Here is a 21,995-nt window from a genome sequence, read left to right on the forward strand (position 1 = left end):
CCCCCACACTCCTACACTCTTGCCTAACTCACACTGTGCTGGAGCCACTAACTAGAGCAGCCCAGGAGTCATGCCAAACATTCAGTACAGCCATGGGACCAAACCTAGCCCCTCAGCCCTCACTCACTTCCCTAGGCAGAGAGATGGCCCACTATGGTGATGATGGGACCCTCTTTTTCTTCTATCCCAGGTGATCTAGCTTTCTAGAAGAGATCACTTTCTCAGCTCAGAGGCACTTCCCACTTGATTTGGGAAATACCCCCATATTTACTGTTGCTCTGCAGGAGTCAAGTGTAGTACATTGAAAACTGGCCCCCACCACTGCCTTACTCTTCATGGTCCTGTGATTTGCAGAATTGGAACATCACAGGGTTTAGAGAAGGAGGCGGAGCCCTGGCTATATGCTCTAGGATGTCAACTGCCCTAGGATTAGGCCTCCCAGTGTCCATTCCTTCTAGAGTTATTTAGGCTTTGTAATGATTGGAGGCTAAAAAGATGTTCACTCATTCTTCTCTCTACCTCCCAGATTGGGCCTGTTACAAACTCGGTCCCAGTAAACCTTGTCCCTGAGTTCAGGGACTTAGTTTCTCTTCAGGGTGATATGGGGGAGACAGTGCCTGCAAGAGGCTTCACCAACATCCTGGAAGGCCGTTGGCCATTCTGTTCAGACAACATTAGGTAGAGGATCTGCCCCTATGCCTTATGGGAGCCTAGACTTGTTTCAAGTGAGCTTTATGGGCAGAGATATCCCTTACTTATCATTCTGTGTTCCTCTTCCCCTCTTGGGATCTGCCCCTCCCCACTCCAATCCCCAACCCCCCTCCAGGTAGAACAGTAGGGATGGTTACCCCCAAACCCAGCCAGCCCCATCCAGGACTCTTGCTAAAGGGAGGAAATATTCACACATGGCTTCAGTATTTTACCTGCCAGGGGTCCCAGACCACTTCTCTCTTCAGAGTTACCTGGACCACAGCTCCTGCTTCAGGGCCATTAAGGCCTTGGTTTGGTGAGCCCTGGATCTTGATGTCAGTTGGCTCAACTGGTGAGTGGGTGGAAGAAGCTGAGTATGGTGAGAGAAGCTTGTGGCCCAGATCCTACAGTTTACACCTCTCCAAGGTGGTGATTGGGTCCTGCCTCTGTTTAATAAACCTCTAACCCAGGTCTTGCCACCAGCTGTGCTATCCCTTGGAGCTGTAAACCAGAGAGCTGTTAGGGGCTCTGGCCTGGTCCTTTTCACACTCCCACCTCTTTCTTTCCACCCAGAAGCAGCCTCCTCCTCCTCTGTCTCATGTGTGCTCCTTTTCTTTCCACCAGTATTATATATTTTAGTGGCATCTAACTCAATATTGATTTCTGCGTTTCTTGCTAATGCACCCTTAGAAGATATTAGTGTTGGGACAGGATCATTTTGGCCTCATTCCCTTACCACCCCTACACCTAGGAAGCATATACTATATTGTAAAAGAATATTTTGCCAGGAAAATTAATGTAGGAAGCTTTCAGTATTAGTGATATCACCTGTCACTATAGGTCATACAGTCCTTTTTTAAGGTTCTTGGTATTTGGTTTTATTGTTCCTATTTTTGCCTTTTCCTCAAAGTTCATTCCCCAAGGGGCCCTACTGTCCTTCCATGCAGTGCCCCTAGCCCAGAGCCCATGGCTTTGATCCCTCCCTCCCCTTGCCTCCTGCTTGACCTTGCGGAGTCTTATGTGCATTGCTGTGAATTATATTGACACTCTCTTGGTGATACGCCCTATATTGGCTAAATTCAAACCTGGAATTGTGGAGCAATCTAGCTGCCTTAAAGGTAGTACCCCCCGCCCCAGGGAAGCTGGGGAAAAAGGTTAGATTTTATATTCAGTTTTTGTGTGTGTGTATTTTTGGGGTTTTTAAAATTTGTTTTTGGAGGGGTTTATGCTTAACCAATGTTCTATTTCAGTGCCAATAAAATCTAGGAAGACTTCACTGTGACTTGATCTTTCTTTATGGCATGAGTGGTGGCTGTAAGATACTTCACTGTAATTTGCACTCTGTGAACCACTTTCCTATCCCTGGTCTCATTTCATTCTCACTTCAGTCCTATGGAGAGTGGATATGACTATCCTCATTTTATAGAGGAGGGAATGGACTTGAAAAAGTAGAATAACTGCCCAAGGGCCCAGGACTGTATGACTTAATAGCCTGTGCCCTTTCCATAGCCCTAGGCCAATTTTTTCTGGTGTAGATGGGCCCTGCATTGACCATATGATGCTCCTGGGCTTGTTTGGCATTGGAGCTTTGGGGCTGCTTGTGGGGGGCGGTTTATATCTCTGGACTCCCCCTGGGGTGGTCAGGCCCTATCCTGTCTCTTTTCAGGAAGGCCTCCAGGCTTGCTCACCTACTATCCTCACTTATTGCAGTGCCAGTGAAGGTCAGAGAAATTACCTTGAGCACTGTTGCAAAAGGTAGTAGAGAGTGGAGTATGAAGTAAGAATGGAGAGCAGTATATGTATGTACAAAAGATGTTGTACTTTATGGTTTATAAAACATGGCAATTTTGTAGCCTAGATATGGTTTTCCCAGTTTTACAGACGAGGAAACTTGAGACCCAGATCAGCCTTCCAGGCCATCTTGGACCTGGCATACTCTTATTTACCAGCTCCCTTCTTGATGAGCCAATACTTGCAAGGAAAAGTAAGTATGTATTCTGTGAGCTTTAAATCCTTACGACAACCCTTTGAGGCAGTGGCTCTCAAACTTGTCTGCATATTAGAATCTTAAAGATTCCAAAGCCTAGACCACATCCTCAGATCAAATTATAATCTCTAGTAGTGGGACACAGGTATCAATGTATTTAATGGTTCCAAAGTGTAGGTTTCCAGCAGTTAAGGAAGTGGGCGGAAGCCATCTGAGAAGTAGATCTAGATATATAAGAGAGCAACATGAGAGATCCTTGCAGTGATACTCTATCTTGACTGTGTCAATATTAATATATTGGTTGTGATGTTATACCATAGCTTACAAGGTATTACCATTGGTGGAAAGTGAATAAAGTGTACATGAGATCTCTTTGTATTATTTATCTTATAACTGCATGTGAATCTACAGTGATCTCAAAAGAAGAAGATTTAATTTTTAAAAGGCGTGGTGGTACTCCTGGGTATATATCCAAGAGTAATGAGTGCTTCTGTCCACCAAAAGACGTAGCAGTACTATTTGCAAAAGCTCCAAATCTGAAAACAACACAAATATTCATCAACTAGAGAATGGACAAAACTATAGTATATTCATACAATGGTATATTGCTCAGCAGTAGAAATTAAAGAAAAATCAACTACTGACACAACAATATGAATGAATCTCACAGGTAATATCTTGTATAGAAAAAGTAGACACAAAAGAGAACATATAATTCCACTTATGTCAAGTTCTAGAGCAGGCATGGTTGTCTGGAGCTGGGGTGGTAGGGATTGACTGGAAAGTGGCACAAGGAAACCTGAGGTCATGGAAATACAATTGGTTTGGGTGGTGGTTACAGGGTACAAACATGTAAAAATTCATCAAGATGTATGTAAATTACAAATCCATAAAAAAGAAAAGATAAAGGGGGGGCTCCCTTGCTGCAAAAGTTTGAAAATATCTAGAATAATGGTTCTCAAATTTTACTGTCTATTGGAATCACTTTGTGGGCTGCCTAAAACAGATTACTAGACTCCACCTCAGAGTCTCTGATTCAGTGGGTCTAAAGTGGAACCTGAGAATTTGCATTGATGCTGCTGTTCCAGAGGCCACACTTTGAGAGCCACTGGAGTCCAGACTAGACAAATACTTTCCTGAGAGAGAAGAGACTTGTCTAAGGTCACACAAGCAGTCAGACAGATAGGGGCCTAGAACTTGCTTCCTGACCCTTCGGTGGGCCTTCAAGGCCTAGGTCAGGCCTTCTCTGTCATCCAGGAGTAGTGCTCCATTGTTTGCTTTACTATATCCCTTAATTATAATATCTGATCAGGAAGGGAACAGAGAGATTTCTGGATCTAATCCTTTCTCCCCATTCTGTAGAGTGGGAAACTGAAGCTCAAGGATCAAAGGTACTTGTCCACTGTCACAATGGCAGGACTTAGCCTTGAACTATCTCCTGTATCTGCCCCAGGCCTGTACACAGTCTACCATGGGACACCCTTACTGTCTTACCTGCTTTGTTTCCAATCCTCTTCCTAAAGATATCTCCCCATCCCACATTTACATATCTGCATAGGTGGTGTTTCTTGAAGCCTTTAGTCAAGATCTTAAGGAAATAGGCCACACTACTTCTAGATCATTTTCTAGAGCTGAAATGGAGGGCTCCAAGCCTGTTGCTCTTTGAGAACATCCATTACCTTGCTTAGATTAGGGAGCATTCATGACTCTTCAGAATTTGACTTGTCTTTTCTTCCACTATTCATCATCGTCTATCTCCCCCCCAGCACTTTACATTCTAGACATAGTAGAACCTTCCCAGCCCCTCAACATCTCAGATTTGCTCATGGCTTTGTAATAATAATTGTAATTATAATTAATGTTTACTAAGTGCTTACTGTATGTCGGACACTCTTCAATGTGCTTTATAGTTCTTCATGTTATTTTCACATCTCTGAGTCAAGGCCAATTATTACAGATGAGGAAACTAACGCACAGAGAAAATAAATAAATTGTCAAAGGTCACACAGCATGGAGTGACAGAGACAAGATTTAAATACTTCTTGGAGCCTCACATTCAGAATGTCTAATAAGCAAATATATTCTCTATATTGTCACCCTACTCTGCTTATCCTCATCTGTTCCCCTCTCACTTGGTGGCACCACTATCTACTCATTTTTCCAAAATAAGAACCTGGATATTTTCCTTGACAATTCCCTCTCGTCTTACCATGTCCCCGTTCCCAGTCCTCCTGCCTTTAATACTGCTCCCTAAATAACTTTTTAATGCCACATCTCCTTACTCCTCTTCTGGTGCTGGGACGATTGTCATGGCTTCCTCACTAGATCTCCTGTCTACCTTTCTACCCTCTGCTGCCAGCCACCTGCTAGAAACCCCTATACCTTTCTCATCTTCTTTGCTCAGATTCTCCTACCAGGCTGGTCCTGGTCCTTATTTTTGTTCCTTTAATATTCTAAGCTCATTCCAGTATCAAGGCCTTTAACTGTCCCACTATCTGCAATGCTCTTCCAATGCCTGGCTCCTAATTGTTCAGGTCCCAATTCATGGAGTCCTTCCTTTCCTACCCTATCTAAATTAGTCCCCTACTCCCAACACATACACACCTACAATAAATAAAACATATGACTTCTTATATGACATACTGTTCTAAGCACTTTATATATATTAAATCATACTCATTATGCTTCCATGAGGTAAATACTTTTATTACCTCATTATAGATGAGGAAGGAAACTAAGGCACAGAGAAATTAAACAGCTATAGAAGGTGTGGCCAAGATGGTGGAGTAGAAAGACCCTGAGCTCACCTCCTCCAATGGACACACCAAAACCAAAACTATTTACAGAGCAACTATCTGTGAGAATGATCTGAAGACTAGCAGAAAAGATTTTCCACAACTGAAGATTTTTAAAAGGAACAAAAACAAGATGAGTGGGAGGGGCAGGGACATGGTATAGTCAAGACCCACACCTCCAGGTGTGCAACCCACAAATGGGAAGATAATGACAATTGCATAGGTTCTCCCCAAGGAGCAAGGGATCTGAACTCCACGTCAGACTTCCCAGCCCAGGAGTCTTGCCCCAGGAAAGCAAACCTTCAGAACATCTGGCTTTGAGGCCAGCAGGGCTTGTATATCGGAGAGCCAGAGGAAACAGAGACTCTGCTATTAACAATTTTACATGCTCCACGTCCCAGTGCAGAGGCAGTAATTTGAAAGGAGCCTGGGTCAGACAGACTGATGATCTTAGAGAGCCTCCCAGAGAGAGGGACAGCAATTGAGAATCTCCCTGGGGATGGAGATGCTGGAGGTAGCCATTTTGGGGAACTCATTTTACTGTGAGGACACTCATGCTGGCAAGCACTATTTTGGAGTCCTCCCTCTAACCTACAAGTGCCGGAGGCTTACTCACCACCAGTGGGCCAGCACCAACCCTGAGTCCCCTGGGCCCTGCAACCAGCTGCACCAGGACCAGCCCTGCCTGCCAGTGAGCCAGTGGGCCAGTGACCATCACATGAGGTAGGGCCTGGCAGTCAACTTGGCTGGTGGCCATCTTCACCTACCAGCACAACCACAGTAGTAGGCCTTGCCACAGAGAAGGGCCCATGCAACCAACATGGAAGTTACCACTAGAGCATATAGCTCTGGTGACCAGAGGAGAGTATGCTTCTGGGCCTCATAGGATGTCTCCTACATAAGGCCACTTCTCCAAGATCAGAAAATGTAACAGACCTACATAATACATAGAAATAGAGAAAATTAGGCAAAATGAAGAGACAGAGTACTATCTTCCAAATGAAATAACAAGACCTAACCTCAGAAAAAGAAAATAAATGGAGATAAGTAACCTACCCAAAAAGGAGTTCAAGGTAACAATCATAAATGCTTAATGAACTTGGGAAAAGAAGGAATGAACAGACAGAGAATTTTAACAAATAGAAAATATAGAGAAAGAACCAAACATAGCTGAAGAATAAAATAATTGAAATAAAAAATACACTAGATTAGAGGATACAGAAGAATGAATCAGCAAACTGGAAGGCAAAGTAGTTGAAATTACCGAAGCTGAACAGAAAAAAGAAAAATGGATTTAAAAAAGTCAGGATAGTTTAACACACCTCAGGGGCAAAATCAAGCATACTAATTTTGCATTATAGGGGTCGCAGAAGGAGGAGAGAGAGAGAGAGAGAGAGAGAGAGAGAGAGAGAGAGAGAGAGAGAGAGGAATGTACAGGGAACATATTGGAGACATCATAGCTGAAAACTTACCTAACTTGGGAAAGGAAACAGGCACCCAGGTCTAGAAAGCACAGAGTCTGAAACAGGATCAACCCAAAGAGGACAACACCAAGGCACATTGTAATTAAAATGGCAAAGAGGGAGGTCAAGATGGTGGAGGAGTAGGAGGATATGGAGTTCATCTCTCCCCACAAATGCAGCAAGAATAAATCTACAAATGGAACTGTTCTCACAGAACACCTGCTGACCACTAGCAGAGGACCTCAGACACCTAAAAGGACAAGAAATATCCCCACATAACCAGGTAGGCCAAAAGAAAGAATAAGGGAAAAGGAAGAGGAAAGGAAGTGGGACAGGACCTGCACCCCTGGTTGGGGGAGAGCTAAAGAATGGGAGAAGCTTCCGCAACTGGGGAAGACCCCTCACTGGTGAGGAGATCAGATGGGACAGAAGGGGAGCTTTGGGGGCTTGGAGGAGAGCACAGCAACAGGTATGTGGCAGGCAGGACAGAGTGAGACCTACACAGATGGTCTGTGCCACAGCTCTGCACACCCAGGCTGAGATGGGTGTCTGCCAGTGCACAAGGGGGATGGGTGCTGGAACGTGGGGTTTGGAGAGCAGACGTGGGGAGGGGACTGCTGTTGGCTGTGAAGAGACAACCTGAGGGGATGAGAGTAAGGAAATCTGTAAACAGGAGTGCTCATGGAGGAAGCCCAGACCACCATAGAAGCAAAGCACCATTGTTGTGTGAGGTGCAAAGGGTGGGGCCACCATTGCAGCTTCTGCCCTCAGGTGCTGACCCCTTCCTCCATGGGCACTAGGGAGGGGTCCCGCCGGAGTAGGCTTACACGACCGCAGCCAATGCCTCCTCTGCCCCTCCCCACCTGGGCAACATGCTAGCCCCGATTTCTGCCTCTGCTCCCTCCTTCCTGGGCAGCCTGCTTGCCCCATCGCCTTCGCAGCTCCCGCCCACCTGACAAGCTGTGTGCTCTGGCAGACTTTGGAGCAGATGCCAGTGGGTGGCCCACATGCAGAGGTGAGACTGAAACCACAGCTGAGTCCCAGAGGTGGTGTGACTAAGGAAGGATAGCTGAAATCTCTCCTCCCACCAGTGTGAATGGTAGAGTTATAACTCTGCTAAAGGCTTCCTAAATTCAGCGCCTGCACAACATCCAAACAGACAAGTGCTTCTGCAGCTGAGATGGGTCTAGCTTTAGCAGATGTGGGATTTGTGGACATGTACACATGGGGGTTGGGCCAGGCCAGAATTTGAGCTACTTCTATAACTCCCATAGCAGGTCCAGGTACATGATTACTGAAGTCCTGGGACCTGACCACAGTGATTCTGCACTGGTGGCCTGGTGAAAGAGTGCCTGAGAGACACCAGAGCCAAGTGCCAGCATACCCATGGTGAAAGGACTGAGACCAGTCCCAACAACAGTGTACTTTGTGAGCCAGCACAATGGGTGAAAGGAGACACAACAGAGCACATGCACAGTTGAACAGCTCCAGAGGAAGAATTCTCAGTGCCTTCTCTCCCAGAGGGAGTGCTCCAATCCCACCTACCTGGCAACACAGATCAGAAACACAGTAAAGAAACAGAACTGGGGGCCACTACTCCAAAAACTAAGGAGCAGACACTGTCCCTGATAGGGCAGTGACAACCACACAGCAAAAGGGAGGCCCCACTCAATATCCAGGGTAGGCTGTGGACACCAAGACACCAGTCAAACACCCTATCAAGGGAATAATGACCAGCACACACTGAGGAAAGAGGTGGCAGTCATCCATACTAAAAAGAGCTCTTGACCAAAAAAAAAAAAAAAAAAAAAAAAAAACCCCATGCAGATGCAGGCTACACAGGGACATTTCCTCTTGGAGAGCACGCACAAGGCCTCATGTACAGTGGAACCCAGCAAAAAGCAGTACTTCCATAGGAGCACAGGTCTAGACCTAGCTAGGGGTCTTGGAGCATCTCCTGGAGAGGCGGGGTTAGCTGTAGCTCACTGTGGTGGCAAGGGGATAGGTAGTGGAGGCCCCAGGGAATATTAATCACTGTGAGCTCTCCCAGAGGTACCTATCTCTACACCAAGAGCTGGCCCCACCCAACAGACAGCAGGCTCCAGTGCTGGAACATCTCAGGCCAAACAACCAGCAAGACAGGAACACAGCCCCACCCATCAGCAGACAGGCTGCCTAAAGTTGTACTAAGCTCACAGACACCCCAAAACACAACCTTTGACATTGCCCTGCCAACCACAGGGACAAGACCCAGCTCCACTCACAGGAGGGGAGGCACCAGACCATCCCACCAGGAAGCCTGCACAAGCCCCTAGACAAATCTCACCCACCAGGGGGCAGACAACAGAAGAAAGAGGAACTACGATTCTGCAGCCTGTGGAAAGGAGACCACAAACACAGTAAGCTAGACAAAATGAGAAGACAGAGAAATATGTTGCAGATGAAGGAGCAAGATAAAAACCTACAAGAACAACTAAATGAAGAGGAGATAGGCAAACTACCTGAAAAATAATTCAGAGTAATGATAGTAAAGATGATCCAAGATCTCAGAAAAAGAATGGAGGCACAGATTGAGAAGATAATACAAGAAATGTTTAACAAAGACCTAGAAGGACAAACAAACAGAGATGAACAATAAAATAACTAAAATGAAAAATAAACTAGAAGGAATCAATAGCAGAATAACTGAAGCAGAAGAACGGATAAGTGAGCTTGAAGATGGAATGGTGGAAATCACTGCCACAGAAGAGAATAAAAAAAAAAAAGAATGACAAGGAATGAGAACAGTCTCAGAGACCTCTGGGACAACATTTAACACACCAACACTAGAATTATAGAAATCCCAGAAGAAGAGAAAGAGAAAGTGTCTGAGAAAATATTTGAAGAGATTGTAGTCTAAAACTTCCCTAATATGGAAATAGTCACCCAGATCCAGGAAAAACAGAGAGTCCCATACAGGATAAACCCAAGGAGGAACATGCTGAGACACATATTAATCAAACGAACAAAAATTAAATACAAAGAAAAAATATTAAAAGCAATAAGGGAAAAGCAACAAACACAATATAAGGGAATCTCCATAAGGCTATCAGCTGATTTTTCAGCTGAAACTCTGAAGACCAGAAGGGAGTGGCATGATATGTTTAAAGTGATGAAAGAGAAAAATGTACAAACAAGAATACTCTACCCAGCAAGGCTCTCATTCAGATTCGATGGAGAAGTCAAAAGCTTTACAGACAAAAAAAAGCTAAGAGAATTCTGCACATCCAATCCAGCTTTACAACAAATGCTAAAGGAACCTCTCTAGCAAAGGGGAAAAAAGCGGTCACAACTGTAAATGAGAAAATCACAAGTGGGAAAGCTCACTGGTAAAAGCAAACATACAGTGAAAGCAGGAAATCATCCATACACAAATATGATATCAAAATGAGCAACCATGAGAAGAGGAGAGTACAAATGCAGAAAATGGGAATTGCATTTGAAATTGAGACCAGCAACTTAAAACAACCTTGTATATGTATAGACTGCTATATCAAAACTTCATGGGAAATGCAATCCCAAAACTACAATAGATACACACACAAAAAAGGAAAAGCAACCCAAATACAAAAAGATGGTCATTAAGCCACAAGAGAAGAGAACAAAAGAGGAAGGGGAGAAAAAAAACCTACAGGGCTTCCCTGGTGGTGCAGTGGTTGAGAGTCTGCCTGCCAATGCAGGAGACGCGGGGTCGTGCCCCGGTACGGGAAGATCCCACATGCCGCGGAGCGGCTGAGCCCGTGAGCCATGGCTGCTGAGCCTGTGCGTCCGGAGCCTGTGCTCCGCAACGGGAGAGGCCACAACAGTGAGAGGCCCGCATACCACAAACAAACAAACAAACAAACAAAAAAACCTACAAAAATAAAGCCAAAACAATTAGAAAATGGAAATACGAACATACATATTGATAATTACCTTAAATGTAAATGGATTAAATGCTCCAAACAAAAGACACAGACTAGTTGAATGGATACAAAAACAAGACCCATATATATGCTGTCTACAAGAGACCCGCATCAGACCTAGGGACACATACAGACTGAAAGTGAGTGGATGGAAAAAGATATTCCATGCAAATAGAAGTCAAAAGAAAGCTGGAGTAGCAATACTCGTATTAGACAAAATAAACTTTAAAATAAAGACTGTTACAAGAGACAAGGAAGGACACTACATAATGATCAAGGGGTCAATCCAAGAAGAAGATATAACAATTGTAAATATATATGTACACAACGTGGGAGCACCTCAATATATAAGGCAAATGCTAACAGCCATAAAAGGGGAAATCAAAAGTAACACAATAATAGTGGGGGAATTTAACACCCCACTGACACAAATGGACAGATCATCCAGACTGAAAATTAAAGAGGAAACACAAGCCTTAAATGTCATATTAGACCAGATAGACTTAATTGATATTTATAGCACATTCCATTGAAAGCACAGAATACACTTTCATCTCAAGTGCACTCAGAACATTCTTCAGGATAGATCACATATTGGGTAACAAATCAAGTCTCGGTAAATTAAAAAAAATTGAAATCATATCAAGCATCTTTTCTGACCACAATATTATGAGATTAGAAATCAATTACAGGGAAAAACATTGTAAAGAACACAAACACATGGAGGCTAAATAATATGTTACTGAACAACTAATGGGTCACTGAAGAAATCAAAGAGGAAATAAAAACAATACCCAGAGACAAGTGACAACAAAAACACAATGAATGAAAATGTATGGGAAAGAGTAAAAGCAGTTCTAAGAGGGAAGTTTATAGCAGTACAGTCTTACCTCAGGAAATAAGAAAAATCTCAAATAAACAAGTTAACCTTACACGTAGAGCAACTGGAGAAAGAAGAACAAACCTAAAGTTAGTAGAAGAAAAACATCATCAAGATCAGAGAAGAAATAAACAAAACAGAGATGAAGAAAACAGTAGCAAAGATCAATGACTAAAAGGTGGTTCTTTGTGATGATAAACAAAATTGATAAGCCTTAGCTAGACTCATGAAGAAAAAAAGGGAGAGGACTCAAATGAATAAAATTAGAAATGAAAAAGGAGAAGTGACAACTGTCACCACAGAAATACAGAGGATCATGAGAGACTACTACAAGCAACTGTATGACAATAAAATGGACAACATAGAAGAAAGGACAAATTCTTAGAAAGGTCCTACCTTCCAAGACTGAACTAGGAAGAAATTGAATATATGAACACACCAATCACATATACTGAAATTGAAACTGTGATTAAAAATCTTCCAACAAACAAAAGTCCAGGACCAGATGGCTTCACAGTTGAATTCTACCAAGCATTTAGAGTAAGGTTAACCCGTATCCTTCTGAAAGTCTTCTAAAAAATTTCAGAGTAAAGAACACTCCCAAGCTCATTATACAAGGCCACCATCACCCTGATACCAAAACCAGACAAAGATATCACAAAAAAAAGAAAATTACACGCCAATATCACTGATGAACATTGATGCAAAAATCCTAGCAAACCAAATCCAACAACATATTAAAAGGATTATACACCATGATCAGCTGGGAAATATCTGAGGGATGCAAGGATTCTTTAATATGTGCAAATCAATCAATGTATACTATACTTAAGAAACTTGGCTGTTCTTTTCCTATTCATGATTTCTGTACTTATTTCCTTTCTATTCTTTAGGATTTGTTACTATCACTTTTGATGGATGCTAGTCTCAGCCGAGGACTCTTTGGAAAAAGGTCTGTGCCACGTATGAGGGACCATCCAACTTTGGAGGAATCAATCCCACCCCAAATATGTTGGTTCAGAATATTCAAGGGAGATGTCTGGCAATTTGTAATTGAAAGAACTCCCACTCCAAGCGATTGCAAATATTAGATAAGTTTTGGAAATGATGCCTAAAAGAAGATATTTTGAGAGGGAAAGCGTACACAAGTTGTCTGCCCCATGATCTATGTCCCTAATTGTGCAGTTCCCCAGTCAGCACCTAGCCCAGAGCCCCGTATCCACTTCCTGGTCTGACTGATGCCCTGCTCTCAGCCTGTATGTCTGGAAGGAAAGAAATCTCTGTCTTCCTGGCCAATGACCTTTTTTATTACCTATCTCATTCAATACCAAGCATCCCAAAGGAGCATGACCATGAGGAACACATTCATAACACCTGAGACATAGAAAATGTCAGTGGTCTACAAGATCTTTGATATCATGTGGCCCAACACCTTTGCTTCCACTTTCCCCAACCCAACCCAACTCAACCCCCATTATACAGATGAGGAAGATGAAGCTGAGAGGAGAAGTGACTTGACCAAAGTCACATCCTAAATTACTTGCTTCTACTCAACATTGCTAATTATTAGAGAAACGAAAATCAAAACTACAATGAGGTATCACCTCACACCAGTCAGAATGGCCATCATTAAAAAGTCTACAAATAATAAATGCTGGAGAGGGTGTGGAGAAAAGGGAGCCCTCCTACACTGTTGGTGGGAATGTAAATTGATACAGCCACTATGGAAAACAGTATGGAAGTTCCTTAAGAAACTGAAAAGTTGCCTTGATTCAGCAATCCCACTCCTGGGCATATATCCAGAGAAAACTGTAATTCAAAAAGATACATGTACCCCAATGCTCATAGCAGCACAATTTACAAAAGCCAAGACATGGAAGCAACCTAAATGTCTATCAACAGATGAATGGATAAAGAAGATGCGATATATATATATATATATATATATATATATAATATACACACACACACACACACACACACACACACACACACACACACACACACTGGAATACTACTCAGCCATAAGCAAAAAATGAAATAATGCCATTTGCTGCAACATGGAAGGACCTAGAGATCATCATGCTGGTGAAGTAAGTCAGACAGAGAAAGACAAATACCACATGATATCACTTATATGTGGAATCTAAAATATGATACAAATAAACGTATTTGCAAAATAGAAACAGACTCACAGACACCGAAAACAAATTTATGGTTACCAAGGCGGAAAGAGTGTGGGGGAGGGATAAATTGGGAGTTTGAGATTAGCAGACAAAAACTACTATATATAAAATAGATAAACAACAAGGTCCTACTGTATAGCACAGGGAACTATATTAAATATCTTGTAATAAACTATAATGGAAATGAATATGAAAAAGAATATTATATATACACATATGTATACAGATATATATGTATACATATATATGTAACTAAATCACTTTAGTTACACCAGAAACTAACACAGCATTGTAAATCAACTATACTTCAAAAAAAATACTTGCATCTAGTGGTCAGAGCGTCCACTTTTTATGCCAGTTTCTAATTGACCATTGCCTGTTTGGGATGGAAAAATCAGGCAGTTCTGGGTATCAATTCCAGCACTTGTACCTACTAACTGTGTACTCTTGGAGAGGTTATTTAATCTCTCAGAGCCTCCATTTCCTCCTCTGTAAGATGGAGGACCAATAATAATCCTAACCACACGAACTACTCAGTATATAGTAGGTGCTCAGAAAGCATTATTATTACTCTTTTTGGTCCCCTTTCCCTTCCCTAAAACACACAAGATGGTGAATGTCCATTAAAGACCATTAATGGTGATGGCCACTAAAGGCCCACACCTTCATAGTCCCTCTCACACTCAAATTCCCAACTTTCCTCCCTTTGCCCTTTGAAATTTGAGAATTTCAGCCTTACTGAAGCCCAAGCAAGCTGTTCGGAGCTAGAGGGCTGAGAGTGATGTTCGCCTATCCCCTGGGTAGATTCAGTAAAACTTCAAATCTGATACTACCACTACAGTTTAATTCATCTTCCCAAGACAGGGACCTAGATAATGGTATGAAGGGATGTGGAAGGAGTGTTGGGACAGGGCAGGAAGGAGCGGCTAAGGAAGAGAACAGGTGATTGGCAATTACAGTTCCCCACACGGGACTACAGTAGTTGATGTATGTCAGGGAATAATTTTTGCAAAGAAAGGAAGGGAGAGAGGGAAGGAGAAAGGAAGGAAGATGGAAGGAAGGAAAGAAAGAAGGAAGATGGAAGATAGGAAGGAAGGAAAGGGGGAAACTGAATGCAAAGAGAAGCTGGGTATGATGCTCACAGTGTTAGGCTGTCCAGCAATCAAAGAGAGCTGGGATCTTCAGTGAGGAAGGGATCATCAGAAATTAGACCTTTCTCCTGTTGGGAGAAAAGATTATACTAGTGCCAAGCCAGGCAGAGCAGATGGCTTCTGATTATCAAGGATGTCACTGTCTCTTTCTTCTTCCCTCTCCCTAACACACTGCAATAATAGAAAACCCTGAGTTACCAGGAAGTTCTTCCTTAAGTACGGTTTAAATTCTTCTTGTGGAAGGAGCAGTTAGTTTCTGTCCCCATTAAGACCTTATGTTTGGAGCATGTATTATAGTTGAAAAGTGTCTTCACCTCTGTTATATCCATGATAGTCTCCACAACCCAATAAAGTTAGTACCATTATTCTATATGGTAGCTGAGGAAACTGAAGCCCAAAGAGATTAGGGTCCCACTTTATCATGGGTGGCATCAGGGTCAAGTCTGGTGTTTTTCGTTTGTTTTGTTTTGTGTTTTGTTTTGATATTTTTGTTTTGCTCTCCTCCCCTCTCTAGGCAGGTATGGGTCATTTGCTCCTGAGGAAAGGTGGTAGATGCTCCAAAAAGAGGCTATTGATTTTTTTCTTGTGGGATGATATTTTGTCACTCCTAAGGCTTGGAAAAATTTCTCTTTCTCCTGGGTTGAGGGGCATGCCTTCCTTAAAGTAACATTCCATCCTCAGATATGCCTTGAGTCTCAAAACTTACCTTGGACTCATTAAATACCACTTGTTATAATATTGATGATAGTAGTAATGCACTAGTAAATGCACTAGGCACTTACTTAGATTAACTCATGTCACCCTCTCCTCAGCCCTGTGAAGTCGTATCATTATTATTTCCATTTTACAGCTAAGGACATCGAGTCACAGAAAGGTCAAGTAGCTGGAGTGGAGTGTAGGGCAGTAGGACTGGCCTTCATCTTAGGTTCTTATAGAAAGGGCTAAGAAAGGGCATGATGTGGGAGAAAGGAAGCAAACCTTGGCTGAATGTTGATATGATTAGTTCCTTGTTCTCAGCAAGCCACTGAGGCTTAGGGCATTGTGCTCATTGATAGTAGGGAGAACCCTACATTGGGCTACATCTATAGTTCTTTCTCTGACCACACTCCTCCCTATCACCCACCATCCCTATAACAGTGAATCTGAGATTATAATAGGGTTTTAAGGCTACTGAGTTCTGCTCTTGGTTTGGGGATACCAGACTAGGAATGCTCCCTGTAGACTTAGAGTTCTCTGGCCACCTTCAGTCCTTGCACCCTTGAATATTTCCAGGAAACCTATTCTTAAATGAGATACTGCCCCTCATCAGCACTTCCCATTCTGAAGTAAGGAAACTGTGACAGAATTAAGACTAGGACCAAGGCCTTTCTTTCAGAGGCTCCTTAAGAACAGAGAGACATACTTTGTTATTAGCCTGTTTCTCTGAAACTTGGGAATCTCTAGAGAATGCAGAGCTGCCCATCTAAAACTCTATCTTTTTGCAAAGATTTTATCAGGCAGTCCAACACCATGCCTGGCACAGGTGTTCACCTAAGTCTGCTGAATAGTACCAAGCTGAATTTGGAACAGGGCACCAAGGGCAATGGGGCATTTGCCCATGGTAGGTGAAGGTAGACCTTGGACCCTCTTTCCCATGGCCTGATCCCTTGGGAGTTGTGGAAATGAAGATGTATTAGTTGGTTGGTTTAGAAAGTAACATTAGAGGGAAGAATGAATCATTGAAGATGTGGCCCAAAGTCACTGAACAAACAGGTGGTATCATTGAAGGTGTGAGCAGCTGAGGAAGTGTTAATAGGAATGTTTAGGTGTCTGCAGGCAGGCATAGGGACCAACACGCAGGTTCCTCAGTAGGGCCTATGGAGAATAAAGCACGCCAACAGGCCTTATGTAATCTGAGGAAGTAGGGGGTACTTTTGAAGATTTCACATGATGAAAACAAGAAGACTTTTATTTTAAAGCTTAGAATAAACAGAGCAGGATTTTTTCTCTGTTTTTTTTGCTGCTATATCCCCAGCACCTAGAACTTGGCTCACAGTAGGTGCTCAGTAAACATTTTTAAAATCAGTTAATGAATTTACAAATACGGCAACTGAAACAGATTTATCCAAAGTCACACAGTGGCAGAATTGGCGGGTTGGTGGTTAGGAGACCCCAGGCCTCCACTATACTAACCTATAGGTCCTTTCAAGTCCACCTGGATAACCTGACACAATTCATCTTCCCTCAAGAAAAAATAAAATATACTTTTTTTGTTTCTCTGGTATAAAAATGATGCATGCTTATTTTGAAAAATACAAAAAAGAAGGAAATTACTTAGTATACCAGTTCTCAAACACAATCACGGTAAATACATTGCTGGATTCTCTTTCTAGTGATTTCTTTTCTACATATAGGTCTTTGTTTCACACGTCAATCTTATATTTCCCTATTCCAAAAATCCCATGCTCCAATCAAAGTGCAACACTTGTTTCTTCACTGTGTCTTCTATTTTCCCATTTCTACCCTTTCACCTGTGGGATTCCTTCAATCTGGTACATTTCTGTATGTCTTTATTCTACCTATCTTTCAAGATCCTTATTAAATGCTAAATTTTCCATGTCACAACTTGATTTTTTCTTGCTTATGGTATTGATTAAATACATTTTTTTCATACTCTGTAATGAGCCTTCCTCACTTCGCCCTACCCCACCAAGTGTGAGCAATTTAAAGGTTAATCCCGTATCTGACTCCACTCTTTCTCCCCCAACAGCATAGCCTATCACTATATCTTCCATAGAGTATGTGCTCTGTAAAGACTGAATTGATTCAACCATGGTTTAATAAATTTATTGGACACAGATTATGTGTCAGGCACTGTGTTAAGCATTTTACAGGCACTAACCCATTGCGAAAACACAATATTCCTACGGGTAAGTGCTATTATTAGTTCTGTTTTAGAGATGTGAAAACAGAATGACAGAGGCTAAGTAATTTTTCCAAGGACATATCACAGTACAATATGATTCAAACCCAGGCTATTTGACATCAGGATGCATACGCTTAACTGTTATGCTCTGTTGCCTCTGAAAATCAGAGACAGAAAATGATGGGATGGAAGCAAGGAAGTAACTCAGGCACCGAAGGATACATGAAGTGGCAGGGTAAACACAAAACACCTTCATGCAACATCATTTTTACCTACAGATTTGGCGGGGGGGGGAGTAAACAATTTAAATAGTGTTGCTTTTATCTTAAAACAAACAGGACTATATCAAAGAAAACAAAACTTGCATAAATATTTGATACACAACATAACATTTCAAAGAAAATTTGGCTTGTAGTTAGCTGTTTGCGGTTGCATCTCTAGCATACCCCAGAAGGACAGAATATTCCCCCCAACTTCCTGGAGTATATGAGAAACACTGGCTCAGAGGGCCATGCCAAGAGTGATGGTGGATGTCAGTGGTGAAGAGCATGGGTGAAGTAATAGTTGGAATGCTAGTGGGCTGGAATGGTAGCAATTATGTTGACACTTCGGGTAGCAGCGATGACAGTCCTGACAATGGTGATGATGCCAGTGGTGACACATGAGATGAGAGCAGTGAAGATGAACAGTGCTGATCATAGTAGCTATGGTGATTACTTAATCACGGCCCAGCTTCTTGCCAAACTCTGGGTCACCTCCAGAATCAAGTTGAATTAGAAGTGGTTATTTGCTTTCTCACCACCCCCCCATCCAAATTTCAGGACCCCATTTAGAAAGCCTTAGCCATTTTGCAAACTCCTGCTATTTCCCATGAATGCATGTTCAGGACTCCATGAAGTTCCCTCTATCTGAGCTACCTGCCCCCTCCTCCCACCTCATTTATACATGCAGCTTCTTTATCTTTCAGGACTCAGCTCTAGAATGTCCTCACACAGCCTCTCTTAGTCAGGTGGACTCAAGTACTCCTGAAACTGTGCTCCCATAGCACCCTCTATTTGAGCATTTGTCACACACTGGATTTGAGAGTCATTTTCCACTTAAGATGTTGCCTTCCATCAGCCTTGGGATGTGGAAGAGGATGAGGGTAAATCAATAAGAGATTAGCTTTCTCACTGTAAGATTGCAGTTTGGCCCAAAGTCACTGAACAGCCAGGTGTTTATTTTGAAGACTCAGGAACTTATGGGATGGCTTAGAGTTCTTTGAGAGGTAGGTTGATAGATTTGGATGACTTTTAATGGACTATTTCAACTCAAGAGATTGTAGCAGTCATGCCTACCCTGGGATGTTCATTCATTCATTTTTTTTCAAATTTATTTTTTATTGAAGTATAGTTGATTAACAAGTTGTATATTCTTTTTTTCTGCTTTATAACAAATTTAATCAGTTATACATATACATATGTTCCCATATCCCCTCCCTTTTGTGTCTCCCTCCCACCCTCCCTATCCCACCCCTCCAGGCGGTCACAAAGCACCGAGCTGATCTCCCTGTGCTATGCGGCTGCTTCCCACTAGCTATCTACCTTAAGTTTGGTAGTGTATATATGTCCATGCCACTCTTTCGCTTTGTCACAGCTTACCCTTCCCCCTCCCCATATCCTCAAGTCCATTCTCTAGTAGGTCTGTGTCTTTATTCCTGTCTTACCCCTATGTTCTTCATGACATTTTTTTTTCTTAAATTCCACATATATGTTCAACACATATTTATTGAACCTTCCGTAAAATATAAGGCTGTGCTGACTGGCTCCTGAAGGCACAAAAGGAGATAGTCTACTCCTCCCTAACACCTGCCTATATGTCAGTCAACAGACACTTATTGAATGCTCACATGATGTCAAGGCATTAGCTTTTTTCTATGTGGCACCAAGGGATAGAATTTAAAGCTGCAGGAAACAGCTTAATACAAGGAAATACTCTCTAACCATTAGAACTGGTTATAATTAGAAGAAGCTGCCTCAGGGAGAAAACAGTCACCCACCATTTGAGGTATTGCAACAGGAGCTGGGGCCTTGAAGTAAATATCTAAGATCCATTTGAACTCTGTTCTTCTGTCCCTAGAAAGAGCTCTAAGTCCCTCCTGTCTGTATCCTCATTGCCACTCTCAAATACAAGTTGGTCACTGGAGAATCATCTGCCTTTAGGTTCTTCTTTTATTTCTTGTTCTCTTATTCCTTTATTTCCTATTTCAAACTTCTCCTCTCCTCTCCATTTCCTTCCCATGCCCCAGTCTTAAGTGAGGGGTGAGAATGAGTGGCAAAAACCACTTCCTTTATGTGACTGCAAAACAGTGTCCTGACTCTCTCTACCATTTGGTATGGAGCTTTATAATTTGCAAAGCACCATCACATGTATGGATCTGTTCAAGAGACATTTATTGAGCTCTTTACTGTGTTGGGCACATGATCTCATGACAACCTCACAACAACCCTGTGAGGTAGTTTGAAGGGGCCCAGGACCCAGCTGTGAACTCTGGACTCTGGTCATTTGGCTTGTGAGCAGCATCTCAGAGAGGATTGGACTTGCATCTCATGGATCCTTTCAGTCTCATTGGCTGGCTCTCAGATCTATCCCTAAGGAGGAGACAGTGCTTCTCCTAAAGGGAATGGAGAAAAGTTTAGACAGGCTTAGAGGCAAACTGGTTCACAACCAGCCCCAGCTGTTCTATGTCCCTAGAAAGAACGCTGGATCTCTCCAACCTGTACCCTTACTTCACCACCCTCAAATGCCTCATGGCCCCTGGGGAGTCACCTGGATCTAGATCTTTCTTGCTGGAGGTAGGATGGCTTTTGCCAAAACAGACAGCAGCCAAGCAGCCTGTGTGGCCAGCTTCCAGCTTTGTGGCCTGGACAAAGAGGGTGATTTTGGAGTCTCTTGTCCATGGGCACAGAGTCAGAGGCCAGAATGATTCCGGGCTAGCAATGTTGCAGGCCCTCAAACCACTTGTACCACAAGAGAAGTCTCCTCCAGAAATGTAAGGGGGTCAGCCCTTACACTGTGGTTGAAAAAAAGGAACTGCACACTATCTGTTAGGGCCCTGCCCTAGCTACCCTTACCTCTTACCCTACTGTCTTAGTCCCCATATATCCCATGCAGAAATCACCTGAAAAGAAAAGAAAACCAAAAATGAAAATTCAAAATATGCAGAACAGGTCAGGTGGCTGAATTTCAGGTGGTGATCAAACTAAGAGGAGAAAGTTAGGCATCTTCTACTGCTATCCATACTTCCATCCCTCTATTCCATCTCTCCTCTTGCTATTCTTAGTGGCAAAAGAAATGGTACTTGGGCTAAATTTATATTTGAATTATGCCCTTGTCCATAGCCCTGCCTCTCATTTGTATTGATTTATTTTTATTTCTTAGACTTGAGAATAAATATTTGATGGATATTTAGCCTGGTGTCTTTTTGTTTGTTTGTTTGGTAATTTTTGGTATCCACATTATTTGGCCTGTGTTTTTTGGTTCACAAAGACCGTGATTTGTCTTGTTGGATCCTTGTGAGACCTTGTAAGACAATCAAGGTGGGACAGATCAGCCCCATTTTGCAGATGAATAAAGTAAGGGAGAGAGGAGAAGCAATCTGCCTAAGGGCATAGCCATGCTCTTTTCTCCCATAGCAAGGTCATTTCCACTGAAGTGTCTAGGACTCATAAGATTAAGATAGCAACAGTATCCAGGAGGATAATTTTTTAGGTCACAGTACCTTACTTGGCAACCCTGAAATTGAAAAGAGGCAGTGACCACTTCACTCCCATGGAGGGTTTACTATTGGCCCTTTTGTACATCCAGTGAAGTGACTTTAAAAAATCTATGAGGGACTTCCCTGGTGGTCCAGTGGTTAAGACTCCACACTTCCAATGCAGGGGGCGTGGGTTTGATCCCTGGTCGGGGAACTAAGATCTCACATGATGCTGCAACGCTTCCAAAAAAAAAGAAA

This window comes from Hyperoodon ampullatus (assembly GCF_949752795.1).
Source record: "Hyperoodon ampullatus genome assembly, chromosome: X".
Classification (NCBI taxonomy): Eukaryota; Metazoa; Chordata; class Mammalia; order Artiodactyla; family Ziphiidae; genus Hyperoodon; species Hyperoodon ampullatus.